Source organism: Pinus tabuliformis, chromosome X (genome assembly GCF_031772625.1).
Source record: "Pinus tabuliformis cultivar Carrire ecotype Pingquan chromosome X, CPIR1, whole genome shotgun sequence".
Taxonomy (NCBI): Eukaryota; Viridiplantae; Streptophyta; class Pinopsida; order Pinales; family Pinaceae; genus Pinus; species Pinus tabuliformis.
This window is the reverse complement of record NC_142308.1, coordinates 1,414,054,706-1,414,066,645: the sequence shown is the minus strand read 5'-3', so window position 1 is coordinate 1,414,066,645 and position 11,940 is coordinate 1,414,054,706. Positions and strand designations below refer to the sequence as shown.

The 11,940-nt window shown below is 41.3% G+C and overlaps 1 pseudogene; it reads right to left on the bottom strand.

Annotated features, from left to right (window-relative positions):
• Positions 1-1,418: 1,418 nt before the first annotated feature.
• On the bottom strand, positions 1,419-2,101 carry LOC149145334 (uncharacterized; annotated as a pseudogene).
• Between the last annotated feature and the right edge of the window lie 9,839 nt (positions 2,102-11,940).

The following is an 11,940-nucleotide window of genomic DNA, read 5'->3' as shown; positions in this document are numbered from 1 at the left end:
TTAAAACTATTGGACGTTTGCAAACTAAAGCATTATATTATCAGTGATATGCTACATGATGATCGTTTGATGACTTGCAGTTCGCTGGCTAGGCTTTCCACGTGTCTTTGCATGCATCTGAATACAAGAAGCGTCGATCTATTGACTTTTACGCCTCAAATTTATCAAAATATTATTGAATGTGGCAAAGAAAGAAAGCACTGATTCGGACTACAGAACACACATATGGCCCAAAAACAAAAATTCCCAATTACAAACCACAGGAGGTCATTGGAAAGATGCAATTGAATAGGAGGCTCTGGAAGAGGAGAATTTTAGAAAGGCAGGGGATTGATACAGTCTTGACATTCCGATCACATGACTTCGGGTGAATTTTCAGTTGTTTTGGTTGAAATCCCAGTAATTGGAATGCTGCCGCGGTCTTATCTCAGAGCTGTCTCTTCAAATCATAGCTAGAATTCTTGGGCTGCTGGAAAGACAAGGCTGTCGTGCCTTTTGCTAATCGCAGAGCTGCAAGCAATCCAAGGACAAGACCTATAACCCTGTACCAGACAGACCAGAATGATAATGATCACCTCAATGAAGTTATACTGGAGGCACGGGAGCGATTGGAGAAGAGACTGAGGGCATCATCAACATCGAATAGGAGGGATAGGCGGGTTAATAATAGAGAACAGGTTTATGTTGGTGGTTTAATTGCTGAAGCAAGGGAACCATCGGAGCTTTGTGAAAGACCTGTCATCGGCGAAATGATGGGATTGGCCGAAAAGAACCGTGTGTTGTGCATGACTCTGGCAGGAGGTCGTGGGATCGAAGTCGTTCCAAGAAATCTTCCAAAGAAAATTATGACATGTTTTTATTTACAATTTGTACCATGCATAAGCAAAAGGATCAACACGTGGAAGGAGGATCCAGAGCCATAACAGTCGCAGTCAAAATATTGCCAGTCAAATCTTCATGGATATGTAACACAAACCAAAGGATACATGCTAATTATAATGATGTCGCAGGAAAGCATATAGAGATGCATACAAGTCAAAGAAATAGCCTCTCGCTACTTTGCATTGCAGATATTTCGATGGAGGCATCATCCGCCATTACAATTCGCATATCCACTGCTCCGCAGTCATTGATTTCTCCACTCAGAACGGCCAATCTCCCAGCTGCCCAGTCTTGAGATGGCGGGTTCGAAACCCGATCCCATCATCTTCAAGAGGGATGGAAGCGCTGACGATCTCTGCGTCGGTGGAGAGCAGCAACAGCAATGGGACCGGGCCAGCAAGGCTACAACAGGGGGCACTGGTATATTATTGCGCAATGCAAACAAAAGTAGGGAAGGCCTTGCTATCAGTGTAGCTCAATCAAAACAGCAGCTAAACCAGAGTTTATAACGTTAATAACTCTCCTAAGTCTCCACATCAGAACTTCAACGACAACGACAATTCCTGCATATTGCGGCAGTGGGTGGCCAAAGACTGGAGAGCTAGGGTAATGTCGAAGGAAGGCTCAAGCTCGAGTGAAAACTTCAGAAGCGTCGGACAATTCTCACCTATTTTTATCAAACCAAACGGAGTAATTCCAAAATGACCCTTTAAACCCAATTCTTGGATATTCTCACAGTTTTTAAGGCTTTTCAGGGTATCATCAGACAAATAGCGTTAAGCTTATTACAAACTCTAGTCATGGCCTCGATACCTGAATCCTGCAAATTGCGTATGGAAGTCAAGGAAACATTCTCGAGCATGGTACAAGTTTTCACAAAACTCACAAACCCTGCATTTGAAATGCATTCCTGTGGTTGGGCAGGGTTCCCTAATGATAATATACGTAGGTTTTTAAGGCATTTGGAGGCCATCTGGAGATCTTGATCGTGAAATTGATCAGTGCATCGAGAGAGATTCAGCTGCTTAACATGTTTGAAGCGAGGAAGAAGAGAAGGGAGGAGTACACGCGACCTGATTGTCAACCTCTGGGCTAATGATGTCGGCACCTCGTTCCAGTCTTTGCAGACCATGGAAGCCGAGAGCTGGTCCTGGGAGCATTCAATCCGCATTAACATGAGGGACAACATTCCTTTGTCCCTGAGCGCGATCTCCATGCTGCTCTGTCTCGTCCAGAAAAAATCAGACAACGTTGCTCCCGTGGGTAGGTCAAAACTCAGATACTCAGACACTGAACAGGGCTCGGTTTATCAGCGACTCAGCGTGGATTTGTTTGATGTTTTGTATATACAATGAATGATGCAGAGTTGTTTTTGATTTCGCTGGTTTTTTTTTTTTATGTTTTGTGTTGTTTTGTTTTTATGAATGCGCTGGTTGGTTTTGTTTCTTTTTTTATTAAAAGTCTAAAAAAAATGGAATTAATCCTATCTTTGAAAAACAAAAATGGTAATCCTATCTTTAAAAACAAAAAAAAATGGTTAGTTGTTAAAATTAATATTTTTTATTTTTTATTTATTTATTTATTTTTTAATCAATGAAAAACTAAAGTTGAGAAAGAAACTAAACTTTCTCTTAATTTTTTTCTTTTTTTAACAAATGGACATAATAATTTGCATATCGAAAGATGTTGGTGATGAAGCATATTGCAAAACATGAATTTATTCTTGAAATTAGTCTAAATCATCCCTATTTTCTGATCCTCGAGAACGTACAAAGACGCAGGAGGAGAGCATACTTATGAAAGCAAACACTGAAACCTATTTTCTGATCCTCGAGATCGTACAAAGACGCAGGAGAAGAGCATACTTATTCTAGGTAAAAGCAAAACTGAAAATGAAAGAAAAAACTAAACTGAAAGCCTACCTACCCTATACTAATTAGAATTTACAATTTAGTTACGTGTAGTTAAACTTCCAATGAAGCCACTCACGTAGCAGTAACAACAATAGATTTAGTGGCAATTTGTCAGATGAAAAATGAAAATATTCAAGAGTGAATGAGTCTAGTTGCTATAACTGCAAATTAACTAAAAAATTAAAAAATGAATCTAATCTAGTACTTACCTGTAACCATTGTTCGATGAAGCTTTGATAGGCATAGTTTCTCTCATTGAGATCATGATGTAACTCCTATTCTTCTTCGATCTGTTGTTCTTCTTCCTCGATCTCTTGTTCGAATGATTCTTCGCCATCAGATATGTAGGATTATTCAGATGTTGAATCTTCATTTATTTCTTGGGGAGTAGTTAAACTTTCAATTTTTGTCAAGATCTCCTTTTCTAGGGAAGAGGAGATTCCGACTTCTGCAAGGATCTCAGTGAGTAGTTCCAAGCTGACACTCATTATAAAACCATGTTGAAAGAGAAAAGCAAATAAAAATCAGCACACTAAAAATTGAATTAAAAACAAAAGGACCACAGAAATAATCTTGAATTAAATACTCAATTAAACCCTCTTACAAGGACTGCTCATTAATTGAGTAATCGAATGCTTCAATTATAACCATGAACCATGAATTCATCAAACATTCTTCACAGTTACGAAAATCAAACGCACCTGCAGAAATTGAAATTCACACTTGCATAAATGTAAACACACCCTACATGCCCTGATCCATAAGAGGTCGAGCCCGTTACGGTATCTCGAATGCGATGCGTAGGCTGTTCCCCACGTCTTACCACTTTAACACCTCAAATTTAGGAACATGTCTAAACACACTTGCATGAAAAATCAAACTAAACTTCAATCCATCGTGCCTCCCCAGCAACGGCGACAAAATGTTGGGTGAAACTATGTTCGTTTAATTCCGTTGTAGTACTTACCCAACTGTTTAATTTGTCAATCCGAGGTCCGTAGACTTACGAGACACATGCACTATATATGCAGGACTGAAGTGAAACTAATCTAATCTACTCTAATCTAAATTACTGAAATCAAATTAATCTAAGAAGGCATTGAAACATTAACTATGAAAGCAGGAAGTTGCATAAAAGAAAAGCAATACAACATGTGAAGAAGTGAATGACAAACAACATATGTGGACTCACAACAATAAAACTATGTCAAATTACAAAAACCAAATTACAAATCATGAAAGCATAACAATAAAAGAGTATGAATCAAAGTTAATCTCCATTCTCCATTATTCATTATTCATCCCAATGAAGGGAGAGCACTCTCTTATATACATGAGGAAGATAACCTTTCCATAATTACATATCCAATATTCTCTCAAGCACTCTCAACTAGTTTCCCATTATTACAAGATATGATCGCACAAATCTCTCAAACATGAGCCCATAAATCTCTCACATATCTTGGATAAGATATGCCAACCAAATCCTCCATGCTTTTCTCCTAATTATCTCCTTAGGAATTGGATAAGATATGTCTCCATGATTTTCTCCTTAGGATAAGATATGCCTCCATGATTTTCTCCTTAGAAAAAGGCTTGCATAATTATCTCCTTGATATGGTGGAGGAGATATTAATTCTTCCTACACATCACAAAACTCACATATCCTTGAGATATATATAAAAATATGTACATTTTCTAATAATTAATCATAAATTCACTTATAATACAAAAATGAATAAAATGGAAAATAAGAAGGTGAAACCCAAATGTATGTATGAAAATGATATGATAAAAGGTTAATGGGATGATGAAATGTAAGGAATAGTGAAGAAAAAGGTGGATGAAAATATGACATTTCTGAGTCCCAACATAGACCTTGGTAAAATCCCATCAATCGCAGTAACCAAGATTCATAACAAAATAATCATTGGTCTATTGATATCGTAAGGAATTCAATAATAACATTCCATTCCAACTCTGGACAAGAGATAATCGCCAAAGGCTTAGGAAAATGGCTAAATACAAAAATCAAATGACCAAACAATCTCAAATGAGGAGGCAATCTAGCTCATAATAAATTTTATTAAATGTCAAAAAACCACTGATAATTTTATTCATTGAGGGGACACTTGAGAAATTGAGAGCACTCATTATCAAGTTGCATATAAAAAAGGCTAAATACAAAAATCAAATGACCAGAGAGTCTTATCTCATAATAAGTTTTTGAGAGCACTCATTATTAAGTAGAGTAGGAAAAAACCTTCAAATTTAAATTCAGATATTCAAAATCCTAGTTCCATGTCCAAACATATATCACTAAAATAACAACACCCCATCTCTATATTTTTTCCATATGAAAACCTTCGAATTCAAATTCAGGTTCTAGGTCCTAGATTAATAATATGAAAACCTTCAAATTCAAATTCAGGTTCCAGGTCCAAACATAGATCACTAATATAGCAACACACCCCATGTCTAGATCTTCACCACCACATGACCAGAGAGTCACATCCAATATAATTGCTGTAAATATGAGAATAACCTAAATCCTTAAGCAAATGAAGTTTAATCATCCTCCTATGCATTTCTTACCAATAACCATACCTAAACCCAAATCTCTTCTCAACCCCACAAAAAACAGGACACAAAATTTTCTATTGAGGTGGCTACAAACTGCAACAGTTGAGTAAAACTAGCATCATTTAATCATCTTCTCAACCCCCAAGAAAAACAAGACACAAAACTTTCAATTGAGGTGGCTACAAACTAAAACAATTAAGTAAAATTGGCATCATTTAATGATCTCCTCATCCCCAAAAATAAACAGGACACAAAAATTTCAATTGCGGTGGCTACAAACTACAACAGTTAAGTAAAACTCATATCATTTAATCATGTATATATAGAGTTGTACATCAATATAGCTAGGGCATGAAGCAGCTATGGCAGCCCATCATCGTGAGCAAAATTTTCCTGTAAATTAATAGAGAAGGGGACAAACAAACAAACATAAATGTTATATACAAAGACAATTCTGAAGGCTTGTTAACATTAGAGAACCTAAACACATTTTATCTGTTGACAGACAGAGCCTGTGCTCTGTCCCTAATGCCAAGAGGAGAGGGAATTTCTGGCCTACAATTAGTACCAACAAAGGCATCCTTCAGCTGAGAAGTGAGATGCCAAACCGCCATGCGATATCTGGGTGTTATTTTCCCTTCCCCAATTATCTTTAAAATATAGTTGACATCTATTTATAAAAAGGAAAATAATAATGAAATTTGTATTATAGGATTCTGAGGGCATTAGGATTATTATTTCAGTCATTTTTCATATTCGATAGGGTAGATTCTGTTAGGGTCCCACCCTAACCCCCTTATTTATGTCATGGGATCACGTCATAGTCAAGAGTCAATAAAGCCCATATTAATATTTGTAAGTGGTTAACCCGCAATTAATGACGGGACCACAGTTAGTTGCAAATGGGCGGCAGTATTAGATAGATGGTAAATGGGCGGTAGTATTAGATAGGTGGTATTAATAAAACCCACAGTATTGGCCTGTGGTATTGCATGTATGAGTCATATATAAAGGATAGAGACTCCCTGCGAGGAGTATCGTGTCTTGTTTTGTAATCGAGCTCTGCTCTATTGGAGGTTGCCCCCTCGAAGAGGCCTGTGAACATTTCTCTCTGAATAATAAAATCATTGCTATTCTGTGCTCTGGGTATATTTTCTTCGCATATTCTGTGTTCTCAGTATCTTTTCTTCGCAAATTCTATATTTGGGTATTACTTTGCAGGTTAAGAGCATAACAAGTGGTATCAGAGCACTTTCCAGGGCTCGGTGGGATCTCCAAATTTTAGCAATTTTTTTTTTGGCTAGAGACGTGTTCCGGCGTCTTTAAACCACGGGATCTGTCGTTAAGCGCATAAACCTGCGGATTTGGGGAGGCATGCATGTAGGAAATACAAGAGGTGGTCACGTCTGTTGGACTCCCTTGTAACCCCTGTGGGTACCCCTTCGAGTAGTAGCGCATTAGAGAGAACCGTGCACGGACTGTCTTCCACGTACCCTCTGGGTATATAGGAAGCCCCCTAGCTCCCTTGAAACCTCGCCATAGATAAACCTTCGGCCGTCTTGTGGCTACAGTACACCGAGAACAGCACTCGGAGAGATTACTTGCCCGTACGATAGGGTAGTCGGGTTGTACGGCTAAGGGTATGATCGATCCTCCTTAGTTAGAGCCCTGAAACATTGGGCCGAGTACTACTGTCAGACCCTTATGTATATTGCGATTTGTAGCACCTGACACTCCTCAAGACCATAGTTCCCTTTCTATCGGGGGATCACACATCACCTATTCCAGATCAGCAAGTGCAGCAGCAGCCGACATCAGTCCCGCAGCTCCATCAGATCAGCAACAGCAGTTGTTCCACCATTCAGATCTCTCAGATCCACCAGATCGGAGTAGTTGTGAAGGGTTCCTGTCCCTGGATATAATTTTCTCATGACTTTTGGCGGCATTGACATTCTGAGGATTTGGCGACTGCAGTATTGATCAGGAAGGAGTAAAACTCCGTTAGGAGTTTTCCAAAAAAAAAAAAAAAGTCTAAGATCTTCCGGGGCGCTTATTGGTGACCTAGCCCATTAGAATCAGGACGACGAGCTGAGCAAAGGTGGTACCATTCAATTTCTTAGTAAAATTTTTTTAGGCGGTCCCAATTTTTCATCAGGTTGGTGTATGGTAGAAACTCGCGCTCAAGCGATGGCCAATGAAAGGATTGATAAAATTGAAGACCATGTGAACTCCCTCCAAACTGCGGTGAAGAATATCGAACTTGAGCTTAAAGGAATAAGTCACCAGATACATGATGCACTCCCAAAGGGCAAGGAGCCAGCCCACGAGGAGGCGTATAATGGCCATGAATACCATGAGGGTGAGTCTAGCCACTCTCATCACGTCTGGCACACCCATCCACCACCCAGTCAGCGACCTCCCAAGTTGGATATGCATAAATTTGACGGTTCTCACACGTCCGCATGGCTAGCACAAATGGAGCAGTATTTCCAATTGAATCATATCATAGATGAGGGGACTAAGCTTATGGTGGGCACCATGTACTTGGACAATGAACGATGGCAATGGAAGGAATGGCATCAGCGTTGCAATGGACATTTTCAGAATTGGGCCCAATTCGCCAAAACTCTTCGCAGTCGCTTTGAACAGGAAGACTCTTTTTTGGGGCGTCTCACTAAGCTCCGACAGACAGGTACAGTGGAGGAATATATTACTTCTTTTGAATCCTTAGCCTTCCGCACTAGGGGTCTCACAGATGAGTTCTACATGGAATGCTTTATCAGCGGTCTTAAAGAAGCCATCAAAGCTCAGGTTCTACTCCACCACCCTCCCACATGGACAGAGGCTTGCCAGGTAGCCCGTAAGGTGGAACGTGCATTAACAGCCCAATCCAGCCGCCCCAACTTCCCCGCTAAAGTTCGTCCCTCACAGGCTCCCAATAAGACTCAGACACTTAAGATTCAAAAGGTGTCACCTGCGGAAATGGCCGAAAGAAGGAAGCAAGGACTATGTTACTACTGTGATGAAAAATATTCCCCGGGTCATAAATGCAAAGAGCACAAGTTTTTTCAAATAGATGCCACAGACTACAGCTCCACCGAGGAAGATCCACCACTTGAGGAACAGGAGGCGATCGAAGAAGATAACCAAAAGGAGATTGTATCTTATGAACCAATTATTTCGCTAAATGCATTGGCAGGAATTTCTTCCCCTCAAACTCTCAAAATCAGGGGTTTTCTTAAACATCGCCTAGTAGTAGTCTTGATTGATAGTGGAAGTACCCATAATTTCATCCATCAAAAGATCGCTGAAGCAGCACATTGTTTCGTCCGGGAAGTTTCTAACTTCCAAGTCCAGATTGCAGATGGGGGCACAATGAAATGTGAAGGACGCTGTGAAAATGTCAAAATTCAAATGGGGGATTATCAATTGAAAACCCACATGTTTGCAATACACATGGGGGGTTGCGACATTGTCCTAGGCGCGGAATGGCTCCGCACTCTTGGGCTAATCACAATGGATTTCCAGGAGTTATATATGAGTTTTAAGCAGAACAACTCCACACATACCCTCCGTGGACTACAGGCGGGAGCCCCCTCTATCATCAGCTTGCATAGGATGGAAAAATTGTTAAAAAAGGGCCATCATGGAGTGGTAGCTCAATTTAATGCCATCCAGGTAGTAGACACCATGTCTCTGCCAATTCATCCTAAGATGCAACAGATTTTAAATAAACATCGGACGGTCTTTGACAAGCCTCATGAGCTTCCACCCTCGCGAGGGGAACATGATCATAGCATCACATTGGTTCCAGGGGCCCAACCCCCAAATGTACGGCCATACAGATATCCGTTCACCCAAAAGAATGAAATAGAAAAAATCATCAAGGAATTGTTGGAAGCAGGTGTCATTCGTCCCAGCATTAGTCCTTATTCATCCCCAGTAGTCATGGTCCTCAAGAAAGATGGGGAGTGGCGGATGTGTCCCGACTTCAGGGCCCTCAATAAGTTAACAGTCAAAGATAAATTTTTCATCCCGGTGGTTGACGATTTGCTGGACGAACTCAATGGGGCTCAATTCTTCACTAAGTTGGATCTTCGCTTAGGCTACCACCAAATTCGCATGAAGGAAGTCGACATTCCCAAGACATCTTTCAGAACTCATGAAGGCCATTATGAGTTCCTGGTCATGCCATTTGGTCTCTGTAATGCCCCCTCTACTTTTCAGAGCCTTATGAATCACCTCCTCAAACCATATCTCAGAAAATTTGTCCTTGTCTTTTTCGATGACATCCTCATCTATAGTGGCACTTGGGCGGCACATCTTCAGCATGTAGATCTACTCTTGCAACTGCTCTGCATGCATAAATTATTTGTCAAGATGTCTAAGTGTTCGTTTGGCATGGAAGAATTTGAGTATTTGGGCCACATTGTGGGGCGTGAAGGTGTCAAGGTGGACCCGAAAAAGATCTAGGCAATGCAAGAATGGCATCAACCTAAGACCTTGAAAAGCTTGAGAGGATTTTTGGGTCTCACAGGCTATTATCGTAAATTTGCCCGCAACTATGGCCGCATAGCGAAGCCCCTAACGCAACTCCTAAAGAAAAATTCCTTCTTCTGGAACGAGGAAGCACAACAGGCATTTACCGCTCTCAAAACCGCCATGTGTTCCACTCCCGTCTTAGCACTACCGGACTTCACCAAATCATTTTTCATTGAATGTGATGCTTCGGGAATAGGTATTGGAGCGGTCTTAATGCAGGAAGGGCGACCATTGGCCTTCACCAGCCAACAACTAAGTGGGAGGAATCTGGGCCAATCTACCTACGAGAAGGAAATGATGGCCATCTTACATGCAGTCGAGACCTGGCGACCTTACTTGTTGGGGCGACGTTTCCAAATCCGCACAGATCATCACAGTGTTAAATATTTTTTGGAGCAACGCCTATCTTCCCCACAACAAAACAAATGGTTAGCCAAAATGCTGGGATATGATTATGAGATCATTTACAAGAAAGGGAAAGAAAACAGGGTAGCAGATGCATTGTCACGCCAATTTGAGGAGGAAAGTACTCTGCTCGCAATTTCCCTCCCCATTCCAGACTGGATTGAAGAGGCTCGCAGGGAATGGTTTTCACATCCCGGGCTCTCCCAACTCATTTCTCAATTGCAGGTAGATCCTAATTCCAGCAAGGGCTACTCGTGGTAGAATGATATTCTTCGCTACAAGGACAAAGTCGTAATATCACCAACATCCACCCTCAAAAGTCACATTTTGGTAGAATTGCACTCATCTCCCATTGCAGGACATTCGGGCTTTCAGAAGACGTATGCTCGCACCAGAAGATCATTTTTTTGGGCCGACATGAAACAGGACATCCTTACTTTCGTAGCAGAATGTGACGTCTGTCAATGCCACAAAGGGGAAATCGTCAACACACCAGGCACATTACAACCATTGCCCATTCCGGCATCAATTTGGATGGAGGTCTCCATGGATTTCATTACAGGTATTCCAAAGTCTGGGAACAAGTCAGTCATCATGGTGGTTGTGGACCGACTGTCGAAGTATGCTAATTTCTTCGCCCTACCCCAACCATTTACACCAACTTTGGTTGCTCAAACTTTCATGGATCAGATCTTCAAATTGCATGGCATGCCCACTTCTATTGTGTCCGACCGTGACCCAATCTTCACCAGTAATTTTTGGCAGGAGCTCTTCAGAATACAAGGCACTCAACTCAAACTCAGTACTTCATATCATCCGCAAACAGATGGTCAAACCGAAGCCGTCAACAAATGTCTAGAAACCTACCTTAGGTGTTTCACTTCAGAAAAGCAACACCTTTGGGTACAGTGGTTACCTCTGGCAGAATGGTGGTATAACACCAACTATCATGCCACCACCAAAATGACTCCCTATGAAGTAGTCTATGGACAACTTCCGCCTTCCCCTACTTCTTATCTCACGGGGTGCTCCAAAGTACAAGCCGTGGATCAACTCCTACAACACCGCGCAACCATGCTTGCCCATCTGCACGAGAATCTTCATCAAGCTCAGAACCGTATGAAGCAACAGGCTGACCAACATCGCTCAGAGCGGCAATTTCAAGAAGGGGATCAGGTCTTTTTGAGGCTGCAACCATATAAGCAAGCATCACTCAAAGACAAGGGTTGTCAAAAGCTCTCTCCAAAATTCTACGGACCATACCAAGTACTTCAGCGCATTGGAGAAGTGGCTTACAAGTTGGCTTTGCCACCTACAGCAAAAATCCATCCAGTTTTCCCTGTATCGTGCCTCAAGAAAGTGATTGGGAACAATTGCCGAGTTCAAACCAGTCTACTTGAATTGGACGAAGAAGGGTCAATCTGGCTTCAACCTGAATAGGTTCTAGACACATGAGACAAGCACCTACGCAGCCGCATGATTAAGGAGGTCCTCGTCAAATGGAAAGACACCTCTCCGGAAGATGCAACTTGGGAACCAGCCACTATTCTTCAGTAGTTTTCGTAGCTTCAGCCTTGAGGACAATGCTAGTCTTAAGGGGGAGGGCATGTTAGGG